This window comes from Delphinus delphis, chromosome 10 (genome assembly GCF_949987515.2).
Source record: "Delphinus delphis chromosome 10, mDelDel1.2, whole genome shotgun sequence".
In the NCBI taxonomy this organism is placed as follows: domain Eukaryota; kingdom Metazoa; phylum Chordata; class Mammalia; order Artiodactyla; family Delphinidae; genus Delphinus; species Delphinus delphis.
In genome coordinates this window covers 81,146,406-81,166,846 of record NC_082692.2, presented here as the reverse complement: position 1 = coordinate 81,166,846, position 20,441 = coordinate 81,146,406, and positions in this window count along the sequence as shown.

The following is a 20,441-nucleotide window of genomic DNA, read 5'->3' as shown; positions in this document are numbered from 1 at the left end:
ACATAATTGCAGGCTGCTGTGTTATAGTGATCCCGGTAACTTACGTGAAGGAAGTGCGCGTAGTTGGGGTCCCCCATACTTCATCCTTCAACTTGCAGACTGATACCTGTATAGGTCTCCTCTTGCCTCAGGGCTCTTCTGTCCTGGAGTCTGGAGTTCCTAGCATCTTTCTGCTCCAAAAAGAGCGACAAGCCCTCTCTGCTGCTCCACCTTGCTCCTTTCCATGGCAAGAGACTTAATGAGATCACTCAAGGCACAGGGAAGCCTTAAGCCCAAGCAGAGAGCAAACCCAGGAAGAATGCAAACAGAGCACGGAAATGTGGATGTTGAGAGGAGGTCAAGGTAGAGAAAGGTCCAGAGTAGAAAGTTAAGGGGAGGAGGGGGGCTCTGAAAAGGGGCAGAGACCCTGTTTTGTCTGGGGAAGACAGAGCAGATCCCTGAGGCTTGACTACATCAGTAAAAGAGGTGTGAACTAGATTAATTGTCAGTGTTTGCAGGAACAAATCCTAAGTTCTTGAAACCTTAAAATCCTTTAAGTTTGTCAAGGTTGATTGAAGAGTGAATCAATGTTCACAACGTTTTAGCTATAGAAAATGAAGCTGCTTATGATTAAGTAAAAGTTTTTGGCTGACAGTGAATCTAGGAGGCAACACTGCAAATAGTCCCTTCAGAGAGTGGTCACGGTCACTTCTCAAGGGACACGTGTCACAAACTGTGGAAAAAATTCTTGTTTTCCTCACTTATGATCCTAGCATTTGTGAAGTCTGGCTGGGGCAAGAGAATAAATGGAAGCCCACATACAATAGCTCTAAATGTTTGAAAGTTATAAATCAGTCTAACGAACTATTAAATAAAACAATCTACCTTGCTACCTTGGCAAATAAATCTTCATTATACAAAATCAAAAATGTGTAAAAAGGTATCTTTTTCATATGTAGGATAGTTTGTGGACTATGAAAAGCAACTGAATTTAATTATTGTTGAGTACTGTTCTGGGTGTTCTGTTAAGACAGTGATGTTTGGTGGAGTAATAAAGGCTTATATATCTATTGCAAAAATTATTTTTCTGGCTTTCATTTCAGCAAAATTACTAGTTATGTTGTTATAATTGTAATTTTCACTTATTTTATATTTTGGGGACAGTAATAAGCTAAAGAATTAAAAAATGAAAGGAAATAATATCCAGTCTGCTTACATTTTAAATGTATTTCATCAGAAATACAAATTAAATGTAAAAAGTTGAACCTAAAATCATGTTTACATCCATTCAAAAAGTTAATTTTCTTAATTATCCAGAAGTATGTATAAAAATTGAGTCAAAATATTAGTCATAATTTTAAATTATAACTCAAAATTATTTTTAAAACTAAAGTCATCTAATGTTTTATTTCAATTAAAGTATCTTGTCTACATTTATGAAAATAATAGTACTTGCAGTGCTAGGCTTCGGTTATTGATGGACACTTAGGTTGTTTCCATGTTTTGGCTGTGGTAAATACTGCTGCAGTGAACACGGGGCTGCATATATCTTTTCCAATTAGTGTTTTTGTTTCCTTCAGATAAATACCAAGAATTGCAATTTCTGAATCATATGGTAGTTCTATTTTTAACTTTTTGAGGAATCTCCATACTGTTTTCCATAGTGGCTATATCAATTTACAGCCCCGCAAGCAGTGCATGAGGGAGACCTTTTTTCCACATCCTCACCAACATTTGTTATTTCTTGTCTTTTTTTTTTTTTTTACAGAAGATGTTGGGGGTAGGAGTTTATTAATTAATTAATTTATTTTTGCTGTGTTGCATCTTCGTTTCTGTGCGAGGGCTTTCTCTAGTTGTGGCAAGCAGGGGCCACTCTTCATTGCGGTGCGCGGGCCTCTCACTATCGCGGCCTCTCTTGTTGCGGAGCACAGGCTGCAGACGTGCAAGCTCAGTAGTTGTGACTCACGGGCCTAGTTACTCCGTGGCATGTGGGATCCTCCCAGACCAGGGCTCGAACCCACGTCCCGTGCATTAGCAGGCAGATCCTCAACCACTGCGCCACCAGGAAGCCCTCTTGTCTTTTTGATAATAGCGGTTTGAACAGATGTGAAGTGTTTTCTCATAGTGGTTTTGATTTGCATTTCCCTGATGATTAGTGAGCATCTTTTCTTGTACCTTTTAAATGGTATTTCTTTGTGCAAGAATCTGTTGCATTCTCACAATCTGAGACAAGGATTTGTAGGAGTTAATTTTATCTTTTACCTAAGCTCTTCTACCACTCAAAATCTTTCCATGTTCCATAGCAACTACCCACACATCTTTACAGTATTTGAAAGCTCTCACTTTTTGTTTTGAATACACAGGAGGTGTAAAGAAGCCGTTATAACTCCTGTGTACTCAGCCACAATAGTGAATGATTAAGGTTGTTGAACATGCTGCAGTGATGCAGAGGGCTGGATTCTGAGTGACAGAAGAAGACTCCCATGTTCTTTAATAAATTTATTTTAGTTAGTATTTTGAGAAGAAAGGCCTCTAACATGAGGGTCCCAGGGCTGGGGCCCCTCTTGTCCAAGACCAGGGGCCTTACTTGTTCCTCTTATTGATCCTGGTCACCAATCATTATTACTCAAATCCTGCATCATGTATCATTAATTTTTTTTAAATCTCTTTGTTATGGCAGAGGAGGGATTATATTAGTGTTATAGCACCCCAATCAACAAAATTAATTTGGGGGCTACAGATAGTCTTGTGGGGCTACGAATGGCAGAATAAATATTGTCACATGTATTTCTCCTTCTCCTTACGCACTGTCTCTGAAAGGTGTATGAATCACAGATAGTGAAGCAGGTGATAACACCTGCTGGAACTTATACCCAAAGTCAGAGAGGTGGTTATTTGTGGATGCTGTCTCCTCTCTTTGCTGGAAAATTTAATAGAATCCTAATTCAGTACCTGGGATAGAGTTTCTGGAATAAAGATACTAGCTATTGAGCATCAAAATTACCCATATTAACAGCATGCCAAATGACACACCTTTTCCTGTATCCCATGAATCCCCAACTGTGGACCATAAGGCCAAACTTCCATGGTTAAAATTCCATTTCTGCCACTTAATAACCGTATAGCCTGTACAAGGCATTTAAATTCTCTGTGTCCTGGAAGTGAGAATAATCACAAATAATAGGGTCTATATTGCAGTATTATCAGGATTAAATGAATCCTTGTCTGTAAAGCTCATAGATCACTGCTTTGTCGTTACCAAATCCTCAGTTAGTGTTATTTAGCGTTATTATTATTATCCATCATAATCATCACTAGCTCTTAGAGGTTGGCCATGGCAGTGCCTGATTCCAGCCCCATTCTCCATGCAGTATGATCGCCACTGAACACATTTCATAAGGCTGAGCCGCTTCCTGGTCGTTGGAGGATTGATAGGCAGCTCCCTTGTAGAAGACACATCCTCATTCTCTGGGTCCCTAGCTGATGTAAAGACACAGCTAGCTGGTGGAGTCCCATACTTTTCATTTATCTGCTCATGAAAAGCATTAAGTTGTAGGTAGGATAGGAAGGGACTCCTGAAATGTTATTGCAATCTGAGCTCAATCTCAGCCAAGGACTGAGCAAGAGCAAGAACACCCAGAAGGTGCTGAACGGGGCTTCCCCATGGAGACCTCTCCCCCAGGACCCCATCCCAGACTTTGGCCAAGTTTCCCAACTTAAGGATGTGGCTCACCCTGCTGCAACATGGTCCACCACCCACCACACAGTGTCCCCTAATGCTGACACTGGGACTCAATTTCTTCATAAGAACAGCTACAAGCAGACCTTGGATCCCCATGTCCTTTACTACAACACTTAAGTTCCTCTGTCATGAAGAAGGAAATTGATACCAGGTAGAAGTATGGAACTGTACAAAGAAATAAACAGCACAAAAATAGTAAATATGTGAGTAAATGTAAAAGACTTTTTTAGATTTTTAGAAGTTTTTAAAAGATATTTGACTAAAGCAAAAATAATAACATGGGGCTTATAGAGTATGAAGAAATAAAATATATAATATCAGTACAAAAGATAAGAAGGAAGAATGTATGTTTTCTGATGTAATATATGAAGTGGTATAATACTGTTTGAAGGTAGACTCTGATAAGTATTTATTATGAATTCTAGAGCAAATTAAAAAAATAAAGAGGAAGAGTCAAAGAAGCCAATAGTGGAGATAAAATGAAATAATAAACAATAGTCAATTCAAAGGAAGGCAAGGAAAGAGTAAAACAAACGAAGAAAGAACAGACAATACATATAGAAAATGAATAGTAAAACAGTGGATTTAAATCCAAACATGTTGATAATGACATTAAATGTAAATGCTCTAAACAATCTAATTAAAACTCAGAGATTGTTAAACTGGATAAATTATGAGACTCAACTACATGGTGCTTAAAAGAAAACCACTTTAAATATAAAGACACACTAAATAAATAAATGAATGAATGAATGACACAGAGCAACTAAAATTCAAAAGATGGCCAAGGATATACCATGCAAACACTGATCAAAAAGTAGTAGGGAAGAGCATGGGCCAAGATTTGGCATTGAATCTTAGCTCTGGTGCCTACTTGGTGGTGAACTTGGGCAAGTCAATTAGCTTCTCTGAACCTCATTTTCTTCCATTTGTTTATAATGAGGATAAGATACTTAGAGGGTTGTGGTAAAATTCAAATGAGTTAATAGAAAGCATATGACTTAGTTCCTAGCATATAGTAAGTGCCTAAAAAATATTAGAAGTTGTTGAGTTGTTATCACCGTTTCTAGGCTCTGAAATGCCTACCAAATAGTCATGATGTCTAGGAAGCTCTGATTCAGTCTGGGCGGTGGGACTCCAGCCAGTATACAGAGAACATTTGTACTTTGGTGACTACAAAACAAAATTCAGTCTGCAGTACAGGTTCCTTACACAATCAGGGTTGCTTTGGAGCTCTTGGAAACGATAGATTGGCCTTATCTTTAAGTGGAGCCGGGACCATCTGTCATCCCTGAGCAGGCTGGAGGCTGGCTTCACTCAGCCCCCAAGGAGAGAGGCATGTGTCCCAGTTGACAAGGAGATGGCTGGGTAAGTGAGTGAGGAAAGGCAGGAAAGACACCTGGAAGCTGCAGGCACACTCGCTGTCAGTGGGGGAATGAGAAGGGAACATCCGTTCTCCCATTTCTGTTGTGACATTACGTAAAGATAATGTAACACAGATACTCAGGATAAATAATTAGGGGAAAACAAGACATAAAACCGGGCACCATGAACAGCAGCCAAGGTATCTGCAGAGGCAGCTCCTGTGTACCCTTGTTGTGACAAAGTCTGCATTTGAAGTTTATATCCAGATGTGAATCCTTAATAGGAAAGGGAAAACATAATAATTCCACAGGGCTGGAAGCTGTGTGATGGGCTCAGCCCAGACTGCTGCCTCAAGCACCTGTTTCCAAGTACTTTGCCTTTTTCTTTGCAACAAACTGCCCTCTCCCCTGGTTTCTCTCCACAGCCTTCACCCAGCAAGTGCGTAAATATTAGACAACTGAATGTCGAGTCATTATCTTAATGAATAAGAATACTTGGTAACCAGTAATATTGAGCATTTGGCACATGGCACCGTACAAAGCATGTGGTTTGTTTCTATCATGTTTAATCCTCGCAAACATCCTTGGAAGAAGATCCTCTTATTTTTCCCATTTTGGAAGAGAAAGAAACTGAAACCAGAAAGGTTAAGTAACTTGCCCAAGGCCATACAGATAGGATGTGGTAGGGTAAGAATTAAAAGCTGGGCAGTCTGACTCCAGAGCCAGTTCTCTTAATCACTGCTCCATTACTCCATAAGCTATGCAGCAGATAGGAAAATCCTTTCAATGCAAGGTGATCATCCACTGCTGGGCTGCTTGTGTATCTGTGAGTTAGAAAACCTGCAGTAGAGTGACTAACAGCACAGGCTTCAGTGCCAGACCTTCCTGGTTTCTATCCTTCCTGTGACAAGTGTCTTCACCTCTTTGAGCCTCATTCCCCATCAGAATAGCAGGGGTCATGAAAGTGCCATGTCCTGGGACCCTGTGGGGATTAAGTAAAATAATCCTTGTAAAGAGCATAGCCCAGTTCCTGGAACACACTAAGTGTCCACAAATACATAGTAGAAATTAGTGAACAGCCGACAAGTGCTTAAGCTTTGGTAAATAGTCTCTTGTTGAGAACAGCAGTAGCTAGAGTTCAGCTCCTGTCTGTCCCTCTACATATGGGAATCAGCAATGCACTTATCCTGGAGAAGGTGAAATTAAAAGCGCATGTGAATGAATTAAAAGGGAGGATCTGTTCCAAACAATAGTCAGTAACATATTTTAAAGACTATCATTTCTGTTATGTTTTTTTTCAAGAGGAGCGCGGTAGCCGTTATCAAGTGATGTAGTCACATCTCCATAGGATGGCAGATGAAATCTTGCAACAAGATGGCATATGAAACAAACATGACAACCATACTTTTTGGAAAAGTCAGGCTTACCAGAAATGAAGGTTCACTGTCGCAGTGGTCCTGAAGATTGCCCGCTGGGACCTTGTGGAAAGGTGTAGTAGAATGGAGATGCCCATTAGGTTTGGAGGATGAAGTATTGTACAGGATGGCACTGGCCTTTTCAGTATCCCTAGGCTTGATTGGTTGACAACCCTGAGTGTGTTTGTCAGTGAGAAACATACAGGGGGAGAATGACATCGCTCACTATAATATGTGTGTATAAACCAAGCTGCAATCTATGGTGGAATCAAATCCAGATGCTACCTTTTTATCATTAAAATTACAAAGCGGATAGACAAGGGCATAAATCAATCAAATTTTATAACTAAGACTACTGGTTAAGGAGGAAGTAATGCCATCTGACTATTTTCAAACAATAATAAACATCTCTGCTACATAGAGAGACCAACACACATCTCAGAAACACTTGTTTTTATTAACCAACTGATGAAACCACAAACAGATCAATCTTATTTGACAAAAGCCCGCAAACTATAGATTTCATAAATTAAGATACATAATGTGATTTAAACAAGTTTTAATAATTCATTTTTTATCCTTTTATGACACAACACACTTTTTGAAGAAAGGCTTTATTTTACTCATGGTCAGGAAAGTTCCTTAAATTAGGATCAGAGGTCTATTTTATGAGCCAGGCTGTCTAATAGAGGCCCTTCAACACTTCTGTGATTAATCCTTTTTAGAAAAAGTCCAAATTTATTGTGACTTACACTCTTCTAAAACCAGGAAAGCAATAGTGAAATGTGTTTTTTGTATATATCCTGTAGTACTTGCCATTTCTTCTCTAATTTTGTGTCTGATTGTTTCTTTACACACAGTTATTTTGTGAGGGTTTATCTTCTGCACTCCAATTACACTTTAAGCAGTGAAAGTTAAATATATTGTGCTGTATCTCCATGGTAACAGCACTAGTAGACTGTTATTTTCATATTAAGAACTGTGTAAATACTTGTTAAATAAATAAATGTCTTCATGCAACCATGCATGCATATACACATACACACACACACCCTTTAAACAGGTAAAAAGAACTGGCAAGTAGAATTTTTCAGTGTCATTATTATGACTACCCATTTCATAAAAAGTTATATGAATACTCATTTGCCTTAATTACAAAGCAAGTATATAAATTTTCTAAACCTGTAAAGAATAATAGCTAGCACTTAGCTAGGCACTGTGATAAACACTTTATTTCCTTTATTTAATTTTATTCTTAGGATACAAAATTAAATGCACAGAAATCTCTTGCATTCCTATACACTAACAACAAAAGATCAGAAAGAGAAATTAAGGAAACAATCCCATTCACCATTGCAACAAAAGAATAAAATAGCTAGGAATAAACCTACCTAAGGAGGTAAAAGACCTGTACTCAGAAAACTATAAGACACTGATGAAAGAAATCAAAGATGACACAAACAGATGGAGAGATATACCATGTTCTTGGATTGGAAGAATCAGCATTGTGAAAATGACTATACTACCCAAAGCAATCTACAGATTCAATGCAATCCCTATCAGATTACCAGTGGCATTTTTACAGAACTAGAACAAAAAATCTTAAAATTTTTATAGAGACACAAAAGACCCCAAATAGCCACAGCAACCTTGAGGGGAAAAAACGGAGCCTGAGGAATCAGACTCCCTGACTCCAGACTATACTACAAGCTACAGTAGTCAAGACAATACGGTACTGGCACAAAAACAGAAATATAGGTCAATGGAACAGGATGGAAAGCCCAGAGATAAACCCACACACCTATGGTCAACTAATCTATGACAAAGGAGGCAAGGATATACAATGGAGAAAAGACAGTCTCTTTCAATAAGTGGTGCTGGGAAAACTGGACAGCTACATGTAAAAGAATGAAATTAGAACACTCCCTAACACCATACACAAAAATAAACTCCAAATGGATTAAAGACCTAAATGTAAGACCAGACACTATTTTTCTTAGAGGAAAACAGGAAGAACACTCTTTGACATAAATCACAGCAAGATCTTTTTTGACCCACCACCTAGAGTAATGGAAATGAAAACAAAAATAAACAAATGGGACCTAATGAAACTTAAAAGCTTTTGCACAGCAAAGGAAACTATAAACAAGATGAAAAGACCACCCTCAGAATGGGAGGAAATATTTGCAAACGAGTCAATGGACAAAGGATTAATCTCCAAAATATATAAACAGCTCATCCAGCTCAATATTAAAAAAACAAACAACCCAATCAAAAAATGGGCAGAAGACCTAAATAGACATCTCTCCAAAGAAGACATACAGATGGCCAAGAGGCACATGAAAAGATGCTCAACATCACTGATTATTAGAGAAATGCAAATCAAAACTACAGTGAGGTATCACCTCACACCAGCTAGAATGGGCATCATCAGAAAATCTACAAACAAAAAATGCTGGAGAGGGTGTGGAGAAAAGGGAACCCTCTTGCACTGTTGGTGGGAATGTACACTGATACAGCCACTATGGAGAACAGTATGGAGGTTCCTTAAAAAACTAAAAATAGAATTATCATATGACTCAGCAATCCCACTACTGGGCATGTACCCAGAGAAAACCATAATTCAATAAGACACATGGACTGCAAAGTTCATTGGAGCGCTATTTACAATAGCCAGGTCATGGAAGCAACCTAAATGCTCACTGACAGACGAATGGATAAAGAAGATGTGGTACATATATACAATGGAGTATTACTCAGCCTTAGAAAGTAACGACGTTGAGTCATTTGTAGAGTCATGGATGGGCCTAGAGACTGTCATACAGAGTGAAGTAAGTCAGAAAGAGAAAAACAAATATCGTATATTATCGCATATATGTGGAATCTAGAAAAATGGTACAGATGAACCAGTTTGCAAGGCAGAAATAGAGACACAGATGTAGAGCACAGATGTATGAACACCAAGGGGGAAAACAGGGGGGTGGGGAGTGGTGGTGGTGGGATGAATTGGGAGATTGGGATTGACATACATACAATAATACGTATAAAATAGATAACTAATAAGAACCTGCTGTATAAAAAATAAAACTAAAATTAAAAAATAATAAAAAGCAATATCCAACAAAAAACAATAATAATTTTATTTTTAAACAATGCAGTGAGGTAGGTACTATAATCGTCTCCATTTTACTGAAGAAGAAACTCAGGTTTAGCAGGACTAAGTAACCCCTGTGAGTTACTCATCCATTAAAACGGGAGAAAAATGATGCAAATCCACATGTGCCTGTCCCTAAAGTCCATTTGGTTAGACACTTGGTTAACCTGTCTTTCTTAGAGTTGATCTAAACAACTTATTTTCTTATGAATGAGGCCAGAGAGGTGAAACGGTCTGCCCAGCATTTCGGAACAAATTTTTAATAATGGAGCCAGATCAATAACCACATCTCCTGATTCTTGGTTCAGTGCTTTTCTCCTGGCTCTTGAAAGTTGTTTCTTTTTTTTTTTTTTTTCTCTCCCCAAAGCTCACACATCTTTTTGCAGTGACAAGGGCTTCAAATATCATTTCTGGTTTTTCCCTTACCAAGAAAATCAGCAGCATGCAATGGCCATAAGGGCACCATGCTGGCTTTAGTGAACACCCTGTGTCGATAAAGGCTACGTGAGGAAGCAACATCTCTGGGAGCATTTTGAAGCCACAGGAAATTCCCAGAGGATGCTGGCTGATGGAGCACCAGTTGTTCATCTTGTCCTAAAATTCCCTGAGATCCTCCAAGATGTCTCAGAGCACACTTAAGTGTCCAGGCCTGCTCTTACATGTGCTGTTTCTCATGTACTAGACCAGATGCCCTGCATTTTGGAATTGACATCTGGTGTTGTCAGAGTATTTAATAGTTGCTGATTAGTAATGTGAACAGAATATACTGATCACTTTCCCCCAAGCTCTTTGAAGGAGAAAGAAAAGGAAGAGAGAAAAGAGAGAAAATGTTTATCTGGAATAGTATTTAAATTTGTTTGTCTCTCTCCACATTAAACTGATCACCATGCAGCTAAACAGTTTGTGTAATTATCTGCTCAACACCTGTCTCTATCAGCAGGACATAAACTCCATGAGGACAGGGACAGTGTCTTTTTTCCCCCATACTGCATTCCTAGGGTCCAGTTCTTCAATCACTCAGTGCAATAAACAGTTTGACTTAAAAGACATGCTCTGAGGGTGACCATGAGAAAAATGCAACATCTCAGATAGATTTACTGAAGCCACAGAACGTTGTCTTACTGTAATAAGCTTCAGGTTGCAATTATTGCTGACTTCAGGAGTGTGGTTCAGATGTTTGTATATGAAAGCGTGCTGCACACACAGAGAGATACAAACCACTAGTGTGGAATTTGAAGAGTGAATTCTTTCCACATTAGAAGGGAAGATAGGACAAATGGATGAATTACAGAGTAGCAGACTGGAAGAAGGCTAATCAGAAAGGTGTGTCTTTTATAACAAGGTAGGATATGTGTGTTCATATCTCCCACCAGCACAAAGCATCACCTACAGCCCCTAGCATTACTTAAGTACTTACACCAAAGCCTATGTAGTAATCATGTTGGAATAGAAATGTTTCTTGGGTGACCTTGATAACTTGTATCTGCTGAGAAGTGGAAAGAAGTATATATTAATCCCACCTAGCAGCTTGCACAGAGTAATACTGACAATGGCAGACAGTTTTCGGCAAGCCACTGGGAAAGTTAGCCTGGTTCAAGTTCTCACGTAAACTCTCAGTCACTAAAGCCAGTTGAATTCTCATCAATGTAAAATAGAGATTCGAGAGTTGTGTGCAAGGGAGTTGCAGAATTAGATACTGATGGTCCATCATTGACACAACGAGTTCTGTCTTTCTGGGAATGGAAATAACAATCGATGGTTTACTTTCTTTCTTAGTACCATTTGTTAAGTGCGTGGTGGTGAGAAAAATATCAGGCCTCTCCTCTGAAAAACAATAACAGTAAAAAATATTTTAAAGGAAGATAGAACAGTGGCCTCTCTCCCTGAAAGGTTTTTTGAGTTTCCTTTCCTGTATGAAGCTATAGGTTTTTCTTCAAGTATGATAAAAGGGAGTTTGATTGGTTCCTTTGTAACTTTTTCATTCAGGGCACTATTTTCTACTGGAAAACTAAGAAAATGATGTCTTAAAAGCCTGGGAAATTTTTTATCCCAATTTGTCCTCATTTTGGTAGAAAATTTGGAGGAAAACTAAGAATTATGCTTTTGACCTTTTCTTCTGGTTAATGGGATTTTTTTTTAAGCCCAAATCATGTTGGCGAAAGAATTCTACACTTTGATTCCACAGTGCATAGGCATTAGAATATGACATGGATGTGACATTTAAGGCCTCACGCCTTGCATATTAATAGAAGGGAGAGTTAGAAAGAGATGCCTTGAGGGCAAAGCAAGACTTCTGTTTTTCTTCGAATGTTCATCGCTTTTCTGCCCTCATCTCAGAGGGGATTATACCGCCTGAACAGCTGCAAGCAGACATCCCTTGCAGCCCAGCCACAGCTCTGAGAAAGAGTTTAAATAACGTTTTCTACACAATTCTCATACTTACAGTTAATGTTTGGATCACTTCAAAAAAATTTAATCGTGAACTCTTTCTACATTTTTTCTTGTATGTTGCCATAACAACTGGAATCAGATTATGTTCATAAGTAACTCAGCAGAATAGCATGAATTGCCCTACCAGTGAATATATCACTTATAACCTTATCCTCCCAATAAAAAAAATATTTTCCCTACTCACTTCTTTCCTGTTGCATTCCATCCTTAGCTGAATTTGTTGTTTAAGTGTTTTGTTTTGATATTTTTTGGTGGCGGTGGTAATATTTGAGTTGATAACCAGACACATAACTAGTCACCTCTTGGAAAGCATTAGGGGTCATCAGCAGGGGATTAATAGGAGGGGATGAGGTCATAGATCAACTGGAAATTGATAAATTTGGTAGAGATCAAATTTGTACTCTGACATCATTAGCAGCCCGGTCTCATTAATGGAACTGACTGTCCTTATTCAGGCATATAAATTTTCCCTTCTTCAGATATTTAACTGTTTGGGTCTGCATTTAATCTGTGTATTACAGAGCATAGAGAAAAGAGATTGACTAGTTGAAAGTGAAAGTAGGAAAATGAAATCCCTATACTAGAAATCTTTTCTCCTAAGAAGGCTTCTTTTCATTCATATGAAGGGAAGCAGTATCCATTGCGTTTATTGAACTGGCCCTATCTGTTACTAAGGTTAAGGTCTGAAATCCTAGCCATATCTATTAAAAAAAAAAGAAACACTTATTCTCGGAGAGTGGCATAGTCATCAAAAGTACGTGTCCCATTTTACCTCTAACCACTGTCACTATATCAGTGGTTATCTCTCCCAAGATTATTACAAAGAAATAGACAACCTACTCGCTATTTAAATGCCTAAAGGGGTAAAACTTCTTGAAGATTTGAGCTCCTCTGATGAAAAAGTCATATTTAGAAGCTCCTATTGATCCTAAGAGGAGCTAATGCCTATTTCCCATTTCCTTTTTCTCTCTCCCTGCAAGCTCCTAGGTGAATGAAGTTCTTCAGACTTTTACAAGGTAACATGATGAGTTATTTTAACAACCACAAGAACAGCCACAAACACCTCAGCACTAATTACTTTCTTTTCTTTGGGGAGACTGTAGACTATCAGGGAGGAATAAGACATTATATCTCTTGTCTCTGAGAAAGAGAGAGCCGTGTTGGGTTTTCAGGAAAATTAAGTAATTCCCCTCTCTGTCTCTTTCTGTCTGTCTGTCTGTCTGTCTCTGTCACACACACACACAAAACACACACACACACACACACACACACCAATACTCAACACAAATTCAGACATTCAGCCAGGAAGGAAATAGCTTTTGTATTTTAGACCCTGCAGAAGAGTAGGCTGGATTACTTCAAAGTCAGAGGAAATGGCTACCGGCACTGGCAATTCAAGGGAGAACAGGTTGAGTGCCCTGAACCAGAAGAGGACTTCTACAGAAAAAAGAAATAATGGGTTTCCAGTTTACCCAGGAAGTGGTAGGGCCACCAAGTTCCACATATTTGTGAACAACTGCAAACATTTCCATGCTTGCGTGCTTGAGGGAGTGGAGTTACTCACCCTTGAATCACTGTGAAGATCCGGACAGTGAGCATTTAGGTGACCAGCATGGTGCACTGAGGCCAGAGGTCTTTTTCCAAGTTTTGTAGATTGCATCAGCCTCCTGAGATAGTGGAAGGAATGTGGACAACCAAATAATGATAAGGCTTCGGAGTCAGATTTAATTAATTAAAATGTGTGTGGGGGGGTTGTGCCCAAGTGTGGAATGTAAATTTATACCAATTACAGAAATAATTGATAGAATAGTGTAGGAATGCATTCACCCATGTGCTAGCATTTGTCTTAGAGGTCCCTAGGAGCAGATCCTGAGATAAAGATTCATGTGCAGGTGGTTTATTTGGGAAATGAATGCAGAAAACCCCAGTAGATGAATGAGAAGTGACACAGGAAAGGGGAGGCAGCCAATAAAATGTGCCTTGTCAAACCAGTTATCACTGTGAGTAATGGGAACTTAACCCTCTGAGGGTCTCCAGCCTCAGGATCACCCCGTCTGGAGAAAAGGGAACCTGGGCATTTATATGCTAACGAATAACAGTCCTTTTTGATGACTGCTCCCAAGGGACATTCATTGTCTGGATTTCAAGCCTCTCCAGTGGGTCAAAGTAAGCTCTGGCCACCAGACAAGGCCCTCAGCCATTGGAATTTAAGAGTGTACTGCAGTGGTAATGCCCAAGGAGAAATAGATGGGAGCCTAACAGGGTCTGCTACAGATTTTGACGCAATCTGGGGTTTTAGTGACAACAGCCGATAGCTCCCCATTTATAATCATGCCAATGGCCTAATACTTTTCAGAATTAGGCCAAAATGTAAGTCTCTTCTAGAGGACAGTGAAGTTCTCAAATGCGCTTTAGAAACGATCTTCGAATTGGAAGGGACCAGTTATGATCTAGGCCATGCCACTGGGTTTGCCAGTGAGGTAACTGAAGCTTAGAGAAAATAAGTGGTGTGTTCAGGTTTCCCCTAGTGAGTGGCACAGCCTGTATTAGCAGCCAGAGGTTCTGATTTGCAGTCCAGCATTGCTTTGAACAAATTGTATGCCTCTTGTCTGTGGCTATTGGCCAAAAGTAGAATTTAAGCAAAATATTATACAGCATATCATCTGAGTGGGTATGCTAGTAAGACTGATATCATCACGAATGATGATATCATCAGAATGTAACCTCACCCCTTCGCCTCATTCTCAGTGTTGCATACAGTTACAGCATGGGTTATTCACAGAACAGCACCCCATCCACAAGCCTTACATATCCCTGAGTCTGTGGCTGTGTTCTGTCTCTTTGGATCGTGTCTCTTCTGCTTGGAATGGAGTTCTGCATTTCACCCTGACCAGTTATTTCTCTACCGGATAGGCTCATAGTCACCCTCTCAGGTTCAATAAGATGTCACATTCTTTGTCAAACTTTCCCCCATACCACATCACAGAGTTATTGCTTTGGCTTCTGCTCCACAACACTTTGCTCTTATATTTCTTATAGCCTTTTCACTACAGTTTAGTTGGCTGTTTACCCGTTTGCTTCCCTCCTCCTTTAAAAGCAACAGACTTACACCATTCAGGATAGACCTGGATTATGCTGAGGTAATAAATGACCCTCAATCTAAATGACTTTTTAAAAGGTTGATTTCTTGGGCATATTTTATGTCCATCAAGGGTCAGCTAGAGTCTCTCCTCCACATTGTCTTTATTCTCATTCAGGGACCCAGGCTGGCAGAGCAGACACTATCTGAAGCACTGTACACTGTTTTGGGGGTGAGGAGAAGAAAAGCACGGCAAAGCACACAGTAGTAGCTTTGGAATCTTTGACATGGCAGTGATGCATATCACTGCTTTCATTTCATTGGCTAACTCAGTTCTTACGATGTGCCAGAGTATTTGTGAGCTGTCTTAATGACTGCATTTGTAGTCATCTCGCCTGGCACACAGTAGATGTTTAATAAATCCTTGATGAATGAGTAAATGAACAAGTAAATGGTTATACACATTTCTTGTATATAAATTTGTTTGAGATGCATAAACTATTTTAAATAATGCAAGTTGACATACCTTGAGGTCTTCATTTCTCTCTTTTCCTTCACAAAGCAGAATCGTCATCATCATCATGGTGGTCGTGATCTGTGAAGCATGGTGTGCCAGGCTTCAAGCCAACTGCTGTACAGACTCAGTCATCACAACAGTTCTCTAAGATGTGTATTATATTTTTTTCCTATTTCATAGTTGATGAAATTAAGGTGCAGAGATGTTATCATTTACCCAAAGTCACATAGAGGATAAGGGATGTAGTCAAGTTTAAATCCAGATCTATTTGGCTCCAAAGCCCAAATTTTTAACCATTTTGTTATGCCCCCTCCCAGAACTCCCCCTCCTAATATTTTAATAGCCTAGATAAGCCTAGTTTGAAAAATACCCTAGAAAGGACATTTATTGCTATCGTTCAATAGGTAAATATGAAATCAACCAACATTAATACAATGGCTATGAAGGAAGTTTCAAATCCACATTGTCCAAAAACTCTTTTCTGCTATTTGATATTTTGCACTTTTTTTTTTTTTTTTTAGCTCTTTGACACTGTGGCTACCAAGTACAAAACCTGAGGTGTCCACTGCAAAAATCCTTAAAGAGATCTAAATTTATATTCTGGAGCAGTTAAGGGCTTTTGGCCCCCTGTCTGATCACTGTGAGTCTGTGAAAATTGAGCTAGCCTTCTGCCTGTTGGAGAATCAATTTTGGCTCGTAAGCATTCTCAACGTAATGATCACCCTGCCCTCTAGTGGAAGGGATGTCTGCCTCTGTCCTTGGTCCTGAAATATCAGTCGGCTCTGAGTCACAGCTGTTTCTCATTATCTTCGGACCTGAAGAGGGATTCTGGTCTGAGCTATACCAGTGAGGAGTTGTTCCTTGTTTCTTTTTCTATCTTGATAAACTGTAGAGCTTATTTCATGTAATATTCACAGTTATGTCATTTTTCTTACCCTTGTTATTTTGATCTAGATCCTAATGTTTAGGTCTTATGGATGCAGGGTGTTGTAATTGTCCAAAAGAAGATATGGAATAATTACATGAAAGACAGAAGAGTAGTCATAGCATAGTAGTTAAGATTCATGTCTCAATCTTAGCTCTACCATTTACAAGCTGGGAAGAAACTTTTGGAGACTTGTCTAACTTCTCTGACCCTCAGTTCTGTCATCCTTAAAATGAAAATATAGCAGAACTTAGAGAGTCTTGGGAAATTTTAAATGAAATAATGCTTGTAAAATATTCAACACAGTTCTTGGCTCCCAGTAAGTAATAGTTATTAGCTGCTACTGTCATTTTGAGGCAGCTGTTATTTTTGTCCTATTATAATTTTTGCCAGTCATGGAACTGATTTTAATATAACACCTCTCAAAAATTTACTTACTATAATTAATATTTTGAGGAAGAACTCATGGAAACGTTAACTATCCATTTTCTCATTCTTTCCCCATTGTTAAGTAAGGTATGCAGGACACAGAGTATGTGAATCACATTATCTCAGCTGTTTACCCCCAGAAATGCCAACTTCATTTATGCTTTTATTTATTATAGAAGATTGGTTAAATGATTCTTGCAGGTAATGTGTCTCCTACAAAGTTAAATATATTCTTCGCTATTGGCCCATGAAATTTTAAAAAGGATTCAGCTGCAAGAAAAAGTTTCTATCAAGGAAATTTTTCTGCCTTCTTTTGTCCAAAACAAAATGAATATTATGTAACTTAGTGTGGTTTTTCTCTCTCTTAACTACTAGGAAATGTATAGTCAAACTCAGTTTCTAATAGTAGTGAGTTCTGTTCAAATGCCTGATATTGCCTGTACTTGCTGCCATTCACATAATCTTTATTCTATTTTTATTATTAATTGGTTTATTTTGTTTATCTTTCCATGCACAGCCAACTAAAAATTTAGTTATAATTTATAATTCTTACAGTCTATTTTGCACCAAATTTTGTCAACTGCTATACATATTTTAATGTAGAGGGGGTACATATTCCATACATATAAATAAACCATAATTCCAATTAACTATATTCCATGTAACAAGTGTATTTAAAGAGTTATTATTGGAAAATAGCAGCTAATCCTTATATTGCCATGGATGAAATTAACCAGGCCTAGAAAATTAGGTTAGCATGGTTCACTCAGTGTTGTCTCCTATGTAGACATTTACAGTATATAGAGAAGCATTCTGGTGGGCAGAAGAACTTGGGTTAAGACCCAGAATGTCTGCACCTTTTTCTTATTATCTGTGTGATTTGGACAATGGCACTCCTTTTCTCCCTTCCCATTTTTATTTTTCTCCATAGAACTTATCATCATCATACATACTATATGTTTGGCTCATTTGTTTATTTATTTTTCATCTCCCCTACCAGATTGTAGGCAGAGATTTTTATTTTTTTAATTTTGTTTTGTTTTATTTTCTTCCATATTTTCAGCACCTAGTAATACCTGGTATGTAGTAGGTTCTTAATAAATACTTGATGAATGAATGAATGAATGAATAGCTCATCATGGGTATCTACTGCAATAGTCTTTGCTGGGAGGCAGGATTGTTTAACCCAGAATGTAAAAATGATAACAAAGATGTTAGATGGCAGTGCCCAAATTACTCTGGAATGAGAATGCAGATGATTCATCATAGAGCCAATCTGAACATAATTATTTATCACAACCACTAATACCAATTTTGAGTTTTAAAGGTCAGTTTCAAGGTTCTCCTTTTTAGAAATGGTATAAACTTTAGGCGCTTGGCTGAGAGAGGTTCTTACCACATGACCATGCTCTCTGTCTTGGAGGTAAAGGAGCCTGCATCCTTCAGCTATTTGAGAAGTCTTTCTGTTATGAAACCCCAGATGATGGTAAAGCTCACCATTAGTACATCTTGTTTCGTCATCTAATTCCTGTTGATATTCTCCTGCAAGTCTTTTTTGCTGTTCTGCCTAGATATGGCCATTCTTTTATATCAGAGTTGTAACCATTCTCTTCATCTGTAACTTCAAACAGCTCAGGCCATATAAATGTAGAACCCTTATCCACCACGTTGTTCAGGTGGGCACCTGCGTCTGATTCCCAGCTCCACCATTTACCATCTAGGTGTCTGTCATCAAATTACTTCTGCTGGTTTTTATTTATTTGTAAAATGGGACTGAGAATCAACCTTCACTCAGGAGGCTGTAGTGAAGATGACATGAAGTAAACCACATGAAGTACCAAGCACATAGTAAATGTCCAGTAAATATTAGTTATTACTATATATCCCTCACTTGGCACAGCATCATTTTTAGAGGTCCTGGGACTTATAGCTTGACTCTTAGCAAAATTATGAAAAGGTAGGTCTTTGGTTCCTCTCTTGGCAATGTTCTTTTTCTTGCCACTCAAGTTGTTTTCCTACCACCCACCTCCCCTCAAAAGATAAATGACAGAAAAACATACTTCATGTTTATTTGTACTTTAATTTACAAAATGGGGCTGGATTGTTTGTAAAACAAAAGCTAAGGTTATGAGATGTCATTTTTCAAATTTTTTTTCTCAGTCTTTTGTCCAAAACTGGATATTATGTATCCATGTTTTCTCTTTGTCCTAACTGGGTCCAACCTCAGGGAAAACCTCCCTATACAGTGAAGATGAACTCACTTCAAGGTAGCCTTCAAGTGTTATCTGTGATAATAAGAGAGACTTCAAAGATTAAGAGCCTAAGAAGCTAGAATAATGATACATCCATGCCTGCAACCCATTTTCTAAATTCTAAATTCACTTTCTAAATTCATTTGATTGAGCTGCTCCAGACATGTATGAGAAGTTTTGTAGGCACTGCTTCTATAGGAAGCAAAGTTTGGGATTTTAGGTCTCAACAGAAATATATCTGAAGACAATAGGTACAAAGGAAGGGAAAAACTCTGACAGTCGTTTTTGAAGTTGGAAATCTCAGGCTCACGGAGAAATCTAAATTATTTTTTGAAAAGTTCTTTTAAAATAAATGATTAGGGGTGGAGTCAAGATGGCAGTGTGGGAAGATGCCGAGTTAGCATCTCCCCACAACTAGGGTGCCTGCTGGCCACTGGTGGGGAACCCTGACGCCCAAGGAGACAAGAGGAGCCCCCAAGTGAACCGGTTCATGATCCAGGGGTCAGGTCAAAGCTCCTGCGGTGGGAGCTCTGAGTCCAAACCACTGGACTAACAGAGAACCTCAGACCCCAGGGAATTGGAGTGAGGCCTCACAGAGGTCCTCATCTCAGCACCAAGACCTAGCTCTACCCAACAGCCTACAAACTCCAGTGTTGGAAGCCTCAGGCCAAATAGCCAGTAAGACAGGAATACAGCACCACCCATGAAAAAAAAAAAAGGGAAATGACAACAAAATTTGTTACAGATGAAGGAGCAAGGTAAAACCTACAAGACCAAATAAATGAAGACGAAATAGGCAACGTACCTCAAAAAGCATTCAGAGTAATGATAGTAAAGATGATCCAGAATCTCGGAAATAAAATGGAGGCACAGGTTGAGAAAATACAAGAAATGTTTAACAAAGATCTAGAAGAACTAAAGAACAAACAAACAGAGATGAACAACACAATAACTGAAATGAAAAATACACTAGAAAGAATCAATAACAGAATAACTGAGGCAGAAGAGCGAACAAGTGAGCTGGAAAACAAAATGGTGGAAATAACTGCCAAGGAGCAGAATAAAGAAAAAAAAATGAAAAGAATTGAAATCAATCTCAGAGATCTCTGGGACAACACTAAATGCACCAATGTT